This window comes from Anas platyrhynchos, chromosome 1 (assembly GCF_047663525.1).
Source record: "Anas platyrhynchos isolate ZD024472 breed Pekin duck chromosome 1, IASCAAS_PekinDuck_T2T, whole genome shotgun sequence".
NCBI lineage: Eukaryota > Metazoa > Chordata > Aves > Anseriformes > Anatidae > Anas > Anas platyrhynchos.
In genome coordinates, this window is record NC_092587.1 from 123,023,431 (window position 1) to 123,040,773 (window position 17,343).

General features: G+C 44.1%; 2 long non-coding RNA genes across 3 annotated transcripts; one reads left to right on the top strand and one right to left on the bottom strand.

Annotated features, from left to right (window-relative positions):
- The first annotated feature begins 75 nt into the window (after positions 1-75).
- On the top strand, positions 76-6,050 carry LOC106014871 (uncharacterized). Its single transcript, XR_001186512.5, has 3 exons — positions 76-4,228; positions 4,661-4,829; positions 4,922-6,050. It is a non-coding gene; the product is annotated as an uncharacterized lncRNA (long non-coding RNA).
- Positions 5,965-15,904, bottom strand: LOC110351497 (uncharacterized). 2 transcript variants are annotated; one of them, XR_011804955.1, is made up of 4 exons: positions 15,396-15,904; positions 12,772-12,870; positions 9,113-9,247; positions 5,965-8,381 (listed from the first exon to the last, which is right to left on the bottom strand). It is a non-coding gene; the product is annotated as an uncharacterized lncRNA (long non-coding RNA). The 2 variants fall into 2 exon arrangements; XR_002399014.4 differs by lacking the exon at positions 9,113-9,247 and having other exon boundaries at positions 15,396-15,870.
- Positions 15,905-17,343: the final 1,439 nt, after the last annotated feature.

The window sequence follows — 17,343 nt, forward strand, 5'->3', positions numbered from 1 at the left end:
TTTCTTTTTCATTTTATTTTTATTTTTTCTTTATTTTTTCTTTTTATTATTTTTATTTTCTCTTTTTCTTTATCTATCTATTTATTCTTTTTTAAGATTTCTGTCCTGTCCTGTTCACACTAAGAAGCGACTTAAAATAAAAAAAAAACCCTCCAGCCACTTCACGCTGCCTGTGTCCGATTTTTATCAATACCATTTAGAGCGTAACTGGGAGATAACGCAAAGCACGGCGAGTGTCGTAGTGCTCCTAATCAGTTTGTGCCATGCCCTGGAAGGTGCAATGGAAAATGCCTTCATGCCTTTAACACCCCACTATGTCTTTAGCATCACAAGCCCTTCCCCTTCTTGAAGAGGTGGCTACAGCTGACCCAATTCACCTTTTCACTACTAATGGTCTATGTGTAGGCCCCACATAAGCAATCACTTTAAACTGAACCCAAGCATCCAATTTCTTAACAGCTAACCTTCAAGGTGCCAGCTGCTCAGCCCAAGCCCCGTTTGGGAGATTACAGCTTGAGATACTACCACAAACTGCTGCTGATTTTGGTTTACATTGATGCACAGAGTGACTAACTCGAGATTTTGATTTATGGCTCCTGATGGCCTTAGATGTGGGGGCAGCTTTTGCAACTAAATCCGACAAAAGTCCGAGCCTTAAGGAACTACCCACATTTCCAAATAATGCCCATAAATCCAGGAGATTGTATTGGTCACTCCCCTTTCACGTTCTGTGTAGCAAATTAATTAAGGACTTAGTAATCAATTACACAAGAAGAGACATGATTGTGTAATGATTTAGTACACTCATTAATTTTATTATCCTGCACCAACTAAACCCTGTATTCATTTTATTATTATTTAATTCATGGTGCAGTCTTGCACTGCTATCACCACGAAGTTGCAATCTTTCAATTATACCATGGGCTTGGTCAGCCACCTAGCAGCTAAGGCAGTGCAGCAACACGGACAATGAGTCCGAAACCAGAACAGTCCCTTGTTCCTCCCCACCAGCTTTTTGAATACTCTGAATATTTTTAGAGATGTCCATACCACGAGTGTGAAGAGCTCTGAGCTCACCATCTCAAGGGATGCAGTTTTAGCCCTTCCTCCTGGTAATGCTGAACTGTTACTACTCATGTGTATCACTGCAGCACCTCAGGCTGTGTTGCCACGTGTTGTTTTTTTTTTTGGGTCAGAGCATGCTGCATGCCCAGAGATGGTTGCAGTCCCAGTATCACTCAAACCAGCTCTTAGTGTTTTTCTGTCAGAGAAAAACGAAAGGAGGCTGGGAACAGTATACATTTGGACCTCACCTCTGCATGAGCTCACGTTTTCCTTAGGGTGCACAGCTGGATGCAAAACTGAAAGCCTCAAGAAAGTTTGGAGATCCCAGGGAAGGAATGTAAATAGATGTCAGAACTGCACCAGTGATGATGTAATTTCATAGTTGATTTCTCCTGCTGTATGACCAAAATCTTTGGCCAAATATTTTGATTATCAAGGAATGACAGGATTTTATTACCTGACCCAGACAAACATATACTGAACTTATCATAAAGTTAAATATTTTAGTTAACTTGCATTAGCTTCAAATACTCACGGATCTGAAGAAATGCAAGGAAGTAGTTTACACCTATTTGCAATCCAAAACACCGTCCAAACAGGTTTGTCTCAACAGGGTCGCTATATGTGATACTGTTTGAATCTTGGTGCTGAAGGAAAAGAAGTCCTGGGCACTACCAATGATTACTGTGCTGCTCAATTTTCAGGACAAGGAGGCAGTGGAGGTGCTGTGTTTTGAAGGAAGGCTGTTTCCCTCCTCACAAAACCCTGTTCCCTGGGCTGACGTTGTCTCCCCATAACCCATCCATTGAGGATTTTGCTGCACGAGGAGGAGGTGACAGTGGCAGAGGCTCAATGGGACAAGCCCACACCAGACAGCACTGCATGAGACATGGGGCTTCTCAAAGTGTGGAGAAACATCACCTGCCCCTGTGTGTGCCACCTGGCTTTGTCCACCAGCAGCACTGCTGTGCTGTCACCATTCCCTGCTGCAGCCTCGAGGCCTGAGATTTTGGGCTTTGGGACATCAGCTCTGGTGCATTGGCTGAAGATCTTACTGCCTTTACTGGAGTTACAGCTGTGTGGGAAGAGGAGCAGAGGCCAGGCCAGCATGCTGGATTTCCCTGGAGAAGGCCTCTTTTTCCACCAGAGTTCTCTGTTGGAATTTGAGGAACTTGAGAGCTCTCAGAGGCCTGTAAGCAAGCAGAAAGCCGTCCACATAACCTGGGCACGTCCAGCACATCTGCACAGATCAGCTCGGCTATGCAAAGGCCAGAGGTCTAAGGCTTTCCAGAAGCCTTGGCCTCTGTGTGCATGCATCATTCCTCCTAGACATGCACATGGAAAGCTGGATCGAATCTGACAGTGCTAGGCAGCATAGGCTACATGTCCAGACCCAGCTGCTGTGCATCACAGCCTGATATTTTGGCAGCAACTTCCTTCTTTGGCTGCTTAAGCTACAACATCAAGTTGAGGTGGCTGAGGCACGGCCCCCCATCCTTGCTACCAGGGCAGCAGAGGTGAAGCACACACGCTGGGGAAGGCCAGGTCGTCTGTCTCCTCAGCTGCTTCCCCTGGCCTGTGTCTATCTCACACATCTCCCTGTGGTTGGCCAATTTGCCAGTATAACATAAAATGGAAAAAAAAAAAAAAAATATGGGCTCCATTGTGGGAGGTTTTTGGCAGAGTCATGGGTATGCTGTTGCAAATTCAACACACTACTTGCACGGTGGGAACAAGTCAAGGGTGTGCTGTCTTAATTAATCCCTTCGTGACACTCACCGGCTAATTTGCTAAAGGTTAATCTCACTGTAAATAGCAAAAGGGGCGGTGTTCTGTTTGTTACGGATGACAACCAGGGAGAAATTTTGATGAGACTGCTGTTTGGAGAGGGGGAAGAAGCAAGGGTTCTGCAGGACCCTGCCTGGAAAAGGGAACTGAGAAGAAGGGAAGCCCCTAACTCTATCCACACATCTCTCTCAAGTGACAGGCAAGAACATAAAGCATAGCCATAAGACTCTCAGGAGCATTTCCTCTTTGGGAGTGGAATGCCACGATGAAAATAATCCTGATCTCCTTCAGGTGGGCACATTCCTCTGTTTATGGTCCGGCTGACCTCTGCAGGGCTTTGCATGGGATTAGGAACCGACACGCAGAGTCCAGCCAGGCTGCAGCGTCACAGTTCCAGTCTGCAAAAATAACGTGTGTGCTGATCCTGGCGAGCACGCTCAGGGCAATCCTGTTACTGCCAGCTGCTGCTCCCGGAGCAGGACACAAGGGGTGCAAGCCACCTGCTGCCACTGAGGCAAAGGGAATACCACAGACAGAAAGGTGGAAGTAATTGCAGACAGTTAAAGGGGCACCTCCTCACTTCCTGCTGCTTATCCTGAAAAATTTCCCAGCCCTGGGCCGGCAGTATCCTGTATTTAACAGTGAAGAAGCTCTGTGTGAGGATCCCCTCCCAGCAGCCTTCCACACCACCCTTAGTGACCCTGTGAGACACAGGTCACTTGGCTGTGTTCAACTTGTCTGGCTTTTCAGAGACAAAAATGCTTCTGGAGAGACACCACAGGCCTCTGTTCCAGTGACTGCTCCCAAAACAAATACCTTTGCTCTTTTCAGAGGAACTTCGCCTGAAAGGACCAGCTTCTGTTTGCTGTCTTATAATAAATATTTCTCCTCAGCTGTACCCAGCTCCCTTCTCCCCAGCCTGCCTCATTCCTAAACCCTGAAAAGAGCTCCAAGAAAATTACTTGAGCTTTTCCTTCTGTGCTTACACAAAGCAGATGAGGTCTCTGGCCTCATGGCCACCACTTAATCATAATTAAATTGCAGCTCCTCTATAAACCTCAGTAGAAATACCACTGGGTGATCTGGAAGGCAACTTTACTCTTCACGTGGATTCCTGCCTTTTCAGATCATAACTCACAGGGTAAAAACATACGTAGAAAAGTCTTTACCAACTACCTAATATGTACACACAGCCAGTGCTCTCTTTTGAGTCATCGCTTTTGTGTGTTAGCACTAGGGAGCGAACTGGCATCCCTCACGGTTTGGTGACACTTCAGGCATTTGCTGGGCTTACAAATGTGTGGCGTCAGCCGCGGGAGGCCAGGGAGCCCAGACTCCAGCTGTGCGGGGCAGGTTTTGTCACAGAAGTGTGCAGGTGAGATTCTGATGAGAGATGCCAAGCTGAGCACTCTGCTTCCTTACACAAAAAGGGACCTGGCTTCCCTGTAGTGGAGCCTCTCCAGGAGGTTATGGCTTTGCCGGCATTTGATGTTATTCGCAATCTAATGATGGCTGGATTCCTTGCCAGAGGGGAGACCCAAAGGTGTGGAGTCTCAACCAAAACAAAGCCATTTACGCTTCCCATTTGGGGGCTTAGCTCTGCCTTATTAATTAGGTTCTGGTGACCTCTAGAGGCCTTGACACAAAAGCACCTGATTTCTGAGGAGCAGAAATCTTCAGAATTTGTTGTTCTGGAACAGCAGGCACGACAAGACTTCCTCATTATTTTAGTTTCAGACCGAGATTAATTTTATTTTTAACTCTGAAGGTATTGGGGAATAATAACTTATGGTTACTCTTTTCACAGAGCATCCCGAGCATTTCATAGAATACCCCGAGTTGGAAGGAACCCACAAGGATCATCGAGTCCAACTCCTGGCTCCACACAGGACCACCCAAAAACCAGACCATATGTCTGAGAGCCTTGTCCAAGCACTTCCTGAACTCCAGCAGCCTTGGTTTTGGTTTCACATCTGGTAAGCTTTCTTCTTAATGAGGTTAAATAATAGGGGCAGCTGATGGAGAAGAGGAGAAATCCGCTAAGCTAATTTTCTTTCCTCTTGAGCAGCTGAGATATGGGATTGAAGCAGTACCAAGGAACTAAGAGAATTGGAAGGAGAGTCAGAGGAGCACCGAGGCACTGCCCAGAGAGACATTGGGGAGTTAATTGACAGAGGCTTACAGCCATCGAGAAGCTTAGCAAGAAACGAATAGAAAAGCTGGAGGATGCGAAGCATATCTGGAGCACTGCACAGATCAAAAAATTCTTTAGCAAGCTTGCAATCTTACAGCGATGTGTGGGAGACCTCCTAAAGATTTCTAATTTAAGAGTACCCGAGCTGTACTTCCAGGTTTATGTTAGCTACTTTTCCTACCCCCCTCCCCACCCCCCTCCCCAAATTGTTTTTCTCCTTTCATTTCCTAATGGACCTCCTACCAACACTTTAATAGCAGCATTTGTTTGGTGACAACATCCCTGGAGGCTACAGCCAGGGTAGTTTGTTCATCCAGCTCAGAAACCAAATACAATAGCGCAGGATTTTCTCTTGCTTGATAGATGTGACCCATAAGAGGGGGGAAAATATATGTCCTGGAATTTTTTGTTTTCTCGTGGCATAGTGCTGTATGATGGATTTATCTTAATTCCACTCCCCACCCCCAATCTTTTGCCTTGTTCATGCTCTTTCTGCTGTGTAGGTAATAATGCTGCAGAGATTTCACACCTCAAACCAGAAAGGAATGCTGAGCTACTGAGGAGAATTTAAAAAATGGAGTAAAGGGGAAAGATTTAAAGAAAGGATTTTAGAAGAAATTTTATTCAGACTGTGTGAAAGCTCTTCTGAGATTGAGCCCAAACTCCTGAGCAATATAGGGGCGAAAAGCTCAATTTGTTAAAGATTTGTGTTCTCCTGTATCTTCTGACTACAGAACTCATGTCACTTCTTTGGTCCCCAGCAAAGTCCTCTAGCAAATGAAGGGTGGGGGAAACCCTCATTTTTGATATTTGTGAGATAAAAAAAAGAAAAAGAAGCTCTAAAGCACCTAACATAACCTTTGTAAAGCACTAAGAAGTAAAAATATATATATTTGTAGTCACTCATAAATGCCAGATACAGTGCACATGCATTTTTATTTTACACAGATTTGTTGGTTGGATATTGTTAATCAACAGCACAACAGTGCTAACCTGGAAATGACAGGTACTTTTTGTGTTGGATGTTTTCAGTGTTAAACCTTTTGATTTTTTCCAATTTCTTAATGAAAGAATGAGATAATAAATATTGTTCCTGTCTTTTCTCCAGATACCGCATTTCCTTCCATTTTCAGAGATAAAGTAGGAGAAAGGGTAAAAGGAAAGATGGGAGAGAAAAAAGAAAAAAGAAATAGGAAAACAGAGAAGTGAAACTCCTCCTTCCTCCAAGTATTTTTTTTTCATTCAATATGCCGTTAGATTTAAGATTTCCATTTCCAAATGGGAAAGAAAAAAAATGTGATCAGCTCCAAACATAAAAACAATGCTTGAGGGCAGGACTAAAGAGAGCAATAAATCAGAGCAGAAAATATTTTGCTCAGGGAACACATAATGATTAGAACATAAATAATCTTATTTTCTTCTATATACAACATAAAACAAACACAGCTGTGTGCACAGAGGCGCACGCACATGCTCGCACACAGACATCTCAGCCCCATGTCCCCAGGGCGGTTCTCTGATGGCACAAGAGACGAAAGTCATGACAGAGGGGTCTGCCACATGGTGTCTGCTGCAAATCTCCGTAAAGAGGAGTGGCAGCACAGAGAGAGCTCAGGGATGTTTGTTACCTGGAGGAAGCAAGCTCCTGGCTGCTGGCCAGCAGGAAACTGTGCACCGGTCCCTGCAATAAAACCCTGCTTCTGTGTTAGCAGTCACGACAGGGGCGAGGTGCTTGCTTCTCAGTGTCTTCAGGGATGCTTTCAAAATGCAGGTCAGGTGGACCATGCAGGTGCAACGCTGGGGCAACTGCTGTCCGAGGTGAAAACAATTCAATTCAAAGCGAGTCTGGGGCATCCAGGTGGATCCTGGGTGGGATAAGGCTCTTTTACAGGGAGAAAAACAATTTTGTGTACCTTCCAGCAGAACTTCCTGGCATCTGTGTGACAATTTCCTCCCTCTTCCCTGTCCCAGTGAATTTTTCCATGACAGGGATAAGCCAACGTAATCACTTCCATTTAACCCAGTTTAATCATCCATCACCTTCCTGCAACGGAGTTAATAGGTGCTTAATGGTAATCAACAAGCAAAGAAGATGGCTTCATAAATGATCCTGGAAAATCTCTCCATAGTTCCTAACACACTCCATTCTTTTTCTTTTAATTTACTAATTAGAGTTGGTAGCTTCTGGGGCCTAAACCAAAATACATCTTGGGCTTGCTGAGATAAAAATACTGTCCAGCCAAGGACATGATACTAATCACAGGAAAACTAATCTGGCACTTCTCTCCCCACAGAAACACACACAAGTGGTTAAACATTTAGAGATTTCATACAGCTTCTCTCCCTGGAGCACTGCATGCTGAGATATTGATCCAGATACCGTAGGCATTTATTTGCCTTCCTTCGAGATTTGTTTCTGGCTTATTATTCGGCATCTGTCAGCCTGCAATAGAATTAACTTTAATTCTGCTTTGAGGATATTGGTGTTCATAAACAGAGTCTACGTTTTTGAGGGAGCAGCAGGAGCGAGGCTGCTAAGAGCATGAAGGCAAGCTCAATTCACCTTCTTCTGCTGAGCAGAGGGCCTTGGCATTGTCTGTGGGTAGGGTGCATTTGCTCAGCTCAGCATTGTTGTGGCCATCAGGGGTGAGCAGGATTTGTTGTTCACACAGATATTCTGCCAGGGGACTTCCTCTCATGCCCCAGCCAGAGGTGAGTGTCAGGGAGCTGGCAGTCTTCCTATCTGGTACAGTTCCCAACTCCTTGTTATCAGAAACTTATTCGTGGCAATGTTGTTGTTTGAGGCAGAGGCTCAAAGAGCAGATGCTTCTCTCACCACCCTAAGATCCCCAGACCTGTGAGACTGAAGGTGAGGAGAGGCATCAGGGGCAGCTGGAGGTCTCGTGCTGCCTGTGCACTCTTGCTGGGGGAACAGTTGCCAAGGAATGGGAGGCAGTGGAGGTGAACGGCTGGGCTCTGATAGGTGTCGATCCTGGAAAATTACTATTTATAAATAACCAGAGAAGACATTACTTCTCCAGAAGCACTGTTGGCAGAGAATGAGGTTGCTTGTGGTGCTTGACTGCCATCTAGAATACGAGGAGAGTCTGCATTTAATCTTTTGAAACTTTCCGAATACGAATTCTTTCAGTATGAACTGAAACCTCTGACCACCAGAAAACACATGGTAAGGTTATATGTCCCCGCTTCCTCCCTGTTGCCGCAATATGGCCTTCATACTTCTGTGACTGAATCATCAGGTTTCCAGTGCTAACACCCAGCCTCCAGCAGCGCTACTACACAGCAGGGAAACAGAACACACGTCGGACAAAACCTGACAAAGCAAAACTTGGATTTAGGTCAGGCACAGCAAACAGGAGTTACTTGTACACTATACCTGGCTCCTGTTCAAACACGGAGCCTGATGAATTCACACTAGCCCAGACATGTGGAATGGTATCTCCCTTTATGCTCTCCGTAGAGATTTCTTTCGAGACAGTACCTTCAGCTCCTCGTTTCTGTGCCCCCACAACTACCATTTTTGCAGGCTGCCTAGCTGCTGCCCACCCCCATGGCAAGCAGACAACTCGCATGCTCCTCTGATTAACGCAAACTGCAGAATTCACGGCTGACACAGGGCATGCCTGAACCATCTAGATACACGTGTACCTCTCTTCTTACTGCAGCCAGGGCTCTGCCAGCATGCTGCTACTCACTCATCCGTTTACCATTCAATACTGTTACAACTGCTGCCACAGAATGAGCAGCGGAGTGCTGAAACTCAAGCTACTCGTTGTGAACCATCCAGATTGTCTGGCTTGGCCTCCTACAGAACTCAGACCAAGAAACCCCCTGCTGAATCTAGTAGCTTATGTTGAAATTCACCTCTCGTCCTGATGGTCTTTTAGCTTTTGTCTCCCACCCTGCTGTTTCTTGATCCTTTCCTGTTCCCCCCTGGCTGCTATTGCTTCTGGGAGAGCAGACTTCAGTTTGTGTTCCAGAGTTGGCAGAGGCTTTCAACTCTGTATCTTAGTCTGGTTTTGTAGAGACCTCAGTTTGTAGTACCTTAACTCCCTTTTCAGTGATTTCTGGAGTTTTGAATGTTGTCCTTTCCTATCTTCTGGAGCAGCTCAGGACTCCTCAGCATAACTCAATCTTCAGTAATGAAGTTCTGGACATATGCTACAAATCTTTTGATTCCTGCAAGTATTATTATTCCATAATAAGACCATATTGAGTTTACACATTTATAGGGATTATTCCTCACTCATACATTCAAAACAGAAAAGTACAAATGTCACAAACATTTAAATATGCTGACTTTAGTCCTAAAGTATTTCTCAGCTTTGCCAATTCCTGATGGAACAGTGATTGAATCAGACTGAGAATTTAGCAACCTCACCTAGAAATTTAAGATTGATTTGGTGGTTTGATTTGATTTGATTTGCTTTGATCTGGAGATTGCATGGATGCTGTTTTTTTATGGGTGCATTTGGAATTAGGTTGCATCTTGAGTGTTTTGTCAGGCTGTACCAGAACCCAATTTAGTACGGTTCTATGTGTTCTTTAGCTTATACTCAAAGTTTAACATGTACATGCCTCAATCTTGAAACAATTTTGATGTTTCTATTGAAAACACATGCAAGCTAGGCACATTCAACTGCAGCATGATTTTTCTGAGGCATATTTTAAGCGCTGGGATTCCTGAGAAGCTTTCAGGCTGTTCTGAAAGGAAACCCACGGCTTCTCTCTACAGCACATGCTCTCCCTCAGCTTCTGCACCGGCAGGTGGGCCTGGAAGGCCAACTTTGTAGAATGCAATAACACTTGTCCTCCCAATTTCCCTCTGCTTGGTACTTTAAGATAGTTAACTAACATGGGTTTTCTTCACATCACTAATTCTGCGTTGGCTTTCACATGCTTGGGCACCCCCTCCATGGCAGGCAAAGTAACTGTATTTTCAGAGCACATCTAGAAGCCTGGAACAGGGCAATGAAATTGGACCCTAATGGTTCCTGTGTGCTGTAATTGTTGCTTTGGATGTATTCACCACTTTCCGTTTCTACCTTGATTGTGTACTTGTATAAAAATTAAGAATTCTTGTGGATATTTTTAATGAAGGCTCCAGAGACTTCGATTTTTATTTTTTTTTGTGGTGGGTTAATCTTGGCTGTTCGCTAGGTTCTCACCAAGAGGCTCTCTCACTCCCCCTCCTCAACAAGATGGGGGAGAACATGTGATGGAATAGCTCATGGGTTGAGATTGCTCACCAATTACCGTCATGGGCAAAACAGAAAACTTGGGGAAGGTTAATTTAATTTGTGTCAAGTTAACACAGAGTAAGGCAGTGAGAAATGAAAAAACTAAAAACACCTCCCCTCCACTCCCTTTTATTTCAGGCTTAGCTCCCCTCCTGACTTTTCTATATCCTTCTCCCTGAACACTGCAGGGGAATGGGGGAATGGTAGCTGTGGTCAGTCCTTGACGCTTCGTCCCCTGGTTCCCATGGGGTCCCTCCCATGGGATGCCATCCTTCTCGAACTAAGCCCATGGGGGCTGCCCACAGGCAGCAGCTCTTCAAGCACTGCTCCCACACGGCTCCGTCCCACGGGGTCCATCCATCCCCCAGGAGCAAACTGCTCCAGCACGGGTCCCCCACGGCTGGGCAGCATCTCCCCCCAGACCCCCTGCTCCTGCGGGGGCTCTCCATGGGCTGCAGCCTCCTCCAGGCCACATCCACCTGTTCCACCGGGGGCTCCTCCACCCATGGGGGGGCTGCAGCATGGAGATCTGCTCCATGTGGGACCCATGGGCTGCAGGGGGACAGCCTGCTCCACCAGGGGCCTCTCCCTGCACAGCCTGCAGGGGAACTGCTGCTGCCTGCCTGGAGCACCTCCTGCCCTCCTGCTGCACTCACCTGGGGGCTGCAGGGCTGGTTCCCTCACATGTTCTCACCCCTCTCCCCCAGCTGCTGTACGGTGTTTTTTAGCCTTTCTTAAATATGTTTTCACAGACACCCACCTTGGCTGGTGGGATCAGCTCTGGCCACCTGCAAGTCCCCTTCAGAGTTGACTGGAACCAACTGTGTCTGACATGGAGGCAGCTCTTGGACCCTTCTCCCAGAGGCCACCCCTGCAGCCCCCAGCTGCCAAAACCTTGCTGTGGAAACCCAGTGGGAGACTGAGTTCTTTGTCAGCCAATGCTCTGTCTGTACTGGTGCCATACATTAAAGGAGCTAGGATAAATTTGGCACAATATCCAGTTTCGCCCGACTGATGTTGTTGAGCAGGATCCAGAAGATTTCTATCCTCAGAGGGCAAACATAGTATTTAACAGAAACAAAGCCTGTGATTTATTTCATTATTTACTAAGTGCCGTCATGGTGCTCAGTGCTATATAAACATTGGCTGCCCCAGGTTATTAACACTACTAGACACAAGCAGGTTCAAGATTCAAATATCTTACACAAACTGTTCCCAAAACAAAACCTTTAAGAACAAGTTAAAAGTTTCTGCATGGCAGAAATCTATCCATAGAAGAATCAGGCAAAAACAAACAAACAAACAAAACAAACAAACAAACAAAAGCTTTATACATCAAAAGTGTTTCAGTACGAAGAAATTCCCGTTTGAGGAGCTAACTTTCTCCTTATCCCCTATAATTACTCCTCAATGACTATTGCTAAAATGCATGGTCTGCCCTGATGAATGTATGAGTGAAAGCATATACATACATATATACATATATATACATACAAAGCATCTGGTCTTTTTGTTGCATGATGAGGAACATCCATCCTTCCAACAAAATACAGAGAACAAGCAAGAGAACAGATTTTAGGGGATACACTACAGAATGATCCCATATTTAAGAGGAACATTAAGTTTTTGGTCTGTAGTCTGCCCAGCTCTGGAAATGCTGGGGAGTCACTGCAGGGTCCCCAGTTTGTGTCATAAGTGGGTGGAGAGCAGAATGGAAAATGCCAAGGTGGAGGAAAGACAGTGTGAAAGGACTGTAAAAAGGCAATGTCTTTAATTCTTACGGGACAAAAAGAGACAAGCTATCTGGATACATACTGACCGAAGAAAAATAAACTGTTTTACTTAGAGATAACTTGAGCACATTTTAAAATCTTAAGGAAGACTGAGAAAATGGTAGTTTTATCTCAAGGTATCAAGTTGAAATAACCCTAAAGGTGTATGATTCCTTGATGAAGACATCAGTGAGTGTAAAGAATGTGCCTACATGCTTAGGTCAGTGAAGATTGTATCTTAGGTAAGGCCACTTAAAAGACAGAGCTCTCCCAAGAATTACAAATTATTCTAGACCCATGAAAATTATCCTGTTTTTAATTATAGCATTAAAGACAAAGCCACAAAGTTTTAAGTTCTGCTGGCACGGCAAGTAATCATTATAAATCTAGACAAGGGATCACATAGAAATTGTAAATAATGACTGAGAGATATTTCAGTACTAGCTATTTTTGTCTTTAGAAATGTTTTTCATTTCAAAAAAGTCATTAGCACTTGTGCTCAGCCAAAACTTGGTCATGGGATCTCTCAATATAAACTATTCTTAAAAGGACACTGTCAACTCACAACCAGACTGTTTTTCGGAAGAATTTTAAAGAACTTTCAGTTTATGAATCCCTGGGGCAATGCCTGTCCTTTTGTCACAATACTTTATTTTATTTATTTCTTTATTTATATATTTTAGTATTTTACCTTGCCTTGTTGCAGCATCAGAGGCTCCATACCAGCTCAGGGAACCAGGAAATGGGGAAGAAACAGGGAAGCTGACATCCTGAATAGCACCGTCAAAAGCTGAAAATAAACCAAGGGAAGTACACAAAGAGCTGAAAAGGTGTATTTTCTTTTATTAATTCTCAGGGCAAGGAACTGTTCAGAAAAAGAGAGAATAATGTCAGGTAATGATGTCCCTGTCATTTAACATTTCATTATAGCAAATACTGTAATAAGGAGAGGAAAGACAGGCAGAATAAAAATTCTCTTCTGAAGATTTTTTTTTAATTAAAAAGATGAATATTCAGCCAAAACAAGAGCGCAGCATGTTGTGGAACAGTTGTACACTGTGGTTTCTTTGTCTTCTTGGCACTTAGAAACCTAAGTTTGTTATGACTATTGTGATCCTATGCCAGGATAAGTTGTTGGAGATAGTTACGCTGAGTTTAGTGGGTACTGCAGGCCAAACGGGGAATGGCTTCCCTCAGGCCACCAGACAAGAGTCATACAACTTTGTAGTGCATTTTATTACATTAAATTTGTTTCAGCAAGCCTATCTTGCCAGTAGGTTTTGTGTAGCTGTGCCCTGCTTTTTGCAGGGACCCTAAATGATAATCTCAAATCTTCCAGTAAAAGTGACGCTACAAGGCTGTGGCCTGAGATGACGGAACAGGATGGAAAGCCCTCCAAACCTCAACCTCCTAGAGTTTAGACTACATTGCTTCTGCCAGGTTTATCTCAACACTAGGCACATAGTCAGTATCACGTCAAGAAGAAAAAAAAAAAAAAGAAAAAAAAAAAAGGGCTCTTACTGATCCTAGCTGTGCTGTCACTTTGCCTGGAGTTTGACAAGGATAACTGTGTGTTTATCCAACTATTGCTGATGACTTTCTTGTAAAGTCATTTGCAAATTTGCAAAGATGGAAAAAAAACACACCTAACTCTCCCTGTTTATTGAAGTAGAGTCTAGATGCTTAGAAATTTGTGACTGACAGGACAAAACTTGTACAGCAAGACCTGTGTAAACAAGGAGCCTGAACAATTACTGTGTTCTGGTAAGTGGGAATTCACTCCAATAAAATACCAGCCAGGAATCAGTCTCTATGCAAGTGAAAGGCAGAGGTGGGCAATGAGGTAGAATTGCTGACAGAGGGCTGGATACATCTGCTGTGCCATCCTTTCCCTTGTCCCAGCTTCGTTTTTGCACCTTTCTTGACAGAATTCAGACTCTGCTGTCTTGTTTCTAGCACTAGATTTGCGTGAACACAAATCCTACTGGGACTTCCATTTGACTTTTTCCCACCTTCTGCACTTGCTTGAGAAGGGCTGCAAGGAGAGCTGTAAAACACTGCTGTGGACCCCTGCACAGCCCCTCACAGAGTTTACTCCAGATGAAAAGAGTTTGATCCAGATCACCCATGCAAGATGAATTTCATGCATAAATGAGCATTGCACACGAGCCTATCATTATAACTTTAGCTGTCTAACTTTAGACGACAAGTGGGCAGAGGCACCCTTTGGAGGTGCTTGTGTCTCCTGTTGACTCAGCAGGATGACTAACCCCCACGCTGGTGCCTACAGGCAGGCTGGGCGTGTTCCCCCTCCCACTGTGCCAGACCCTCACTGTGCAGTTCTCCATGCACAGCAGGCAACTCACAAGCTACACATACATCACACACAGTCTCTGCTGAGATCTTAAGACACAATTATAAAACAGTTGTTTGGAAACGGCTCCGTTTCTTAAAATGACAGACGAAGCAAAAGCTTGGGACGCAGCTCTTTTCCTCTGCCTTCTTCTTTCCATTTGTCTTCCCAGCTGCTCTTGTCTAGTATTTGGCAGTGCAGTAAAAGCTGATGTTGCCAGAGCATTTGAAAAAAAAAATAAGATAACTTTCTGGTGTGTTTTATACTGGGTCCATTCACCAAGACCAGAACTTTCTGTCCTGCAATGGCAATGAGTTAATCTTCCTGAGATGCTCTGCTATTCCACAGCCATGAAAAAGAAGACAAATCAAACCTAAAAGCACTTATTGTGGAAAACATATTCCAGCTTTAACGGCAGACTAGGATTTTGTTTTGGTTTCTTTATTACAATGATTTATAGTATGTAAGCTTCACATGTGGTTACTGAAGTCATGTGTCTGCCTTATTTTAGCTTTGGAAATAGCCGTAATGTCAATATCCTTTGCTGCCTTACTGGGCAACTTGAGAAGTCCTGAAAGGCGACAACCTTATGGTACCCTACAAAGCAATGTGTTGCTTTTCCACCCTTTGGCTGGGGAATAAAGTGGTAGGTTCTCCAGAAGGATCCTCTACACATTAAGTCATCCTATAAACACCTTGGCATTGCTAATGCTGGCACAGCTCCACAGTTGTCAGCAAAGGCTGGATTCCTATTTGGGATGATCTGACAATAGGATGTCTCATTCTGTATCTGTCTGGCCTGCCTTAAGCAGAAGTGAGCCACACACAGGTAAGAACACCAGAGCTCTCTTAGTGTTGGTAGCTCCACTGCTACTTTCATTATTGGAGCTGTGCTGATAAGGAACTCCTTCAAAACAAACATAAATGAAATCCAGAAACAAAATCCCCACCCTCCTCCTTACCTTTCAGCTAGGCCCTGCAAGAGACTTAAACTAAGCACTCTGCCACTGTTTGCATTTGAGTTTCCTGCAATGCTCCTCTGCAGTCCTGCAAAGAGTCAGAGGGAGAGGGAGGAGTGGAAAGGCAGGCAGAAAACTTCCCTGGTTCAGTAAATGTGATGCCTATTCATTCTTGCAGGTATAAAAGGGCAGCTTGCAGTCATCTATATAAAGAATGTTCTTCAGATGGGTTATGTATAACTCCCTGATGGCAAGGGTATCAAATGAAGGTCGAACATCAGAGACCTTTAGGCTATTACGAAATGTGACTCATGGATTAGTTAACTGCCTGTCAGATTTTCCATTATGAAACTTTAACCATGTTCCGTATCTGCACAGGACCAACACCTGTAAAAGTACAAACAAACAAGTGGTTATATATGTATTTGCACTGAAGTGGGTCAGGAGATGTGCTGTGCTATCACAACAATCTTTTTTTTCTTAATTACAAACCAATAACTAAGTAATAAAAATGAAGGGAAGAAAATGAAGACAATTCTACAGTAGTAAAAAAAAAAATAATAAAAAAAAAAAAGATTATTTTGAAGCACACATTTTCAAAAGATTCTGCAAGATAAATCTTTGGAATTCAACTGTATCAGATGAATCCTGCCTAAAAATCATTCTCTGCAGAATATCATTATTTTAGCCATGGTGAACATCAGTGCTTCCTAATCTAAGCATTTGCTTTACCAACTCCACATGCTGGCAAGAACATAAGTGAAAAAGCAACTACTTCTGTTCTGAAAAAAAAATGATTATTATTAAAAATGAAGGGGTTTATTATTTTTATTTTGAAAATCAGCAAGAAGATTCAGCCATTCGGTGGAAGACTGCTATGTCTCTCAACAGTCACTGCATCTCACTGTTTTGAGGTGGCTGTGAATTCAAGAAGGCAAAAGGTGTGCTCTGAAAATTCCCCACAGGAAGCGCTGCTTTTGACCTGTGTGTCACCAGTTTAATAGGTGAGGTTCAGCTCCCCTAATTTTAGATGTCTGCAGTGTCTATCTCTACATCTGTTACCCCATAGGCACTTTAAAGGTATGCCTTATCTGATCTGGGTTAGATATCTACCTGAGGATGAGATGATTCATCACCTCAGAGTGCCTTTTTCTCCCAAGGGGCTTCAAGAGTGGCGTGAGGTGACTAGCTTGGCTGGACAGCCTTCCCTATAGGCATCTTCAGCTGATTAGAGGAGCCCTACCTGAGTGCTCTGCCCCCACAGTGCTGGCAATTTGTGTGAAATGAGTTGGTTAGCACTGCTGTTGCTCTTGGGATGTTTTGTCTGTATCACAGAAACACTACCACACCTGGCACAAACAGATCCTAGTAGGCTGAAACAGCCTAGAGGCTATTGATTAAAGAGGAAATCTGAACCACTTAGGTAAGCTTCAGCAATACTTTATCTTCTTGCCTCTAGAGATGTTCCACATCAGGAGTTAGGTATGGAGCTCTCACTACGCCCACACTGTAGCATCTAATCTATGAAGACAGAAGTCTCAGTTTCCATGCCTGCTAGTCCAGGTCGTTTCTGCTCTGCCAGAAGTTCAGAAGACGTGAACTGTGAGGACCTATGAAGAACAATTTAGTCTCGAGAAGAAAAATCTGAGGAGAGGAAAGATAGCAGTGTGCAAATATATAAAAAAAGATGCTGCAAAGAGGAAGGAAAAAACCCACTCTTCCTGTTTACTGTGAGTAGTCTAAAAAGTGACAAGCCTATAGTACAGGGAGAATTAAGTTAGTCTAAAGCAGAGTGCCACAGAGCAACAAGCCATGCAGCCACTTCTTTGAGTTGAACAGCACCACCATGCCATCTTTTAGGCAAAGGGCTGTGTAGATGGGAAGTCAACAGGTGGTGTTGTCCAAAAAGAGCTGGGAGCCCTCGGCTTTATCAACCCAGCTTTGCAGTCCT